At 37.1% G+C, this 599-nt stretch overlaps 1 protein-coding gene across 2 annotated transcripts in view; it reads right to left on the reverse strand.

Annotated features, from left to right (window-relative positions):
- Window positions 1–599, reverse strand: part of LOC107749767 (nuclear factor NF-kappa-B p105 subunit-like) — a 31,026-nt gene that overhangs the window by 27,990 nt on the left and 2,437 nt on the right. The gene's annotated exons all lie outside the window — the stretch shown is intronic.

The following is a 599-nucleotide window of genomic DNA, read 5'->3' on the forward strand; positions in this document are numbered from 1 at the left end:
ATTTATTCATCGTAATACAGCGCTGACTTTGTTGCATACATTTGACTGAATTGTTTGCTTTTGTCTTATTTCCTATTACATACGTCTCTTATACTTTATAGTTATACTTTTATAATGGCTATTATTGCTCATCAAAACTGACATTAACAAAAAAGGCAGAGTTGTGCTTGTCATATTTAATTTTATTATACATTCATTGAAGATAATCAGAGTATATGTGCACATATTACCTAAACCACATATTAATGTTTTATATTTTACCGGACTTGCGTCCTCCCATCCTCGAGAGTTCGCACTTCTGAGTTGAACTTGCGAAGTCTGAACTACCGAGGACACAAGTCCGAACTTTGCGTACTTGTGCCTTGTCCAAATACCCGCACTTGCGGTCTTGGCCGCTTGAGAGCGCATGCGCGCGACAGGAAGTAAGTGAGCAAGACTGTCACAGGTCTTAAAGGGGTCATATGATGCTATTTTAAAGATCATTATTTTGTGTATTTGGTGTAACAGAATATGTTGACATGCTTTAATGTTCAAAAAACACATTATTTTTCAAATACTGTACATTATTGTAGGTCCTCTATGCCCCGCCTCTCTCAAAC

This window comes from Sinocyclocheilus rhinocerous, unplaced genomic scaffold (assembly GCF_001515625.1).
Source record: "Sinocyclocheilus rhinocerous isolate Xijiao unplaced genomic scaffold, SAMN03320098_v1.1 scaffold860, whole genome shotgun sequence".
NCBI classification, from domain to species: Eukaryota; Metazoa; Chordata; class Actinopteri; order Cypriniformes; family Cyprinidae; genus Sinocyclocheilus; species Sinocyclocheilus rhinocerous.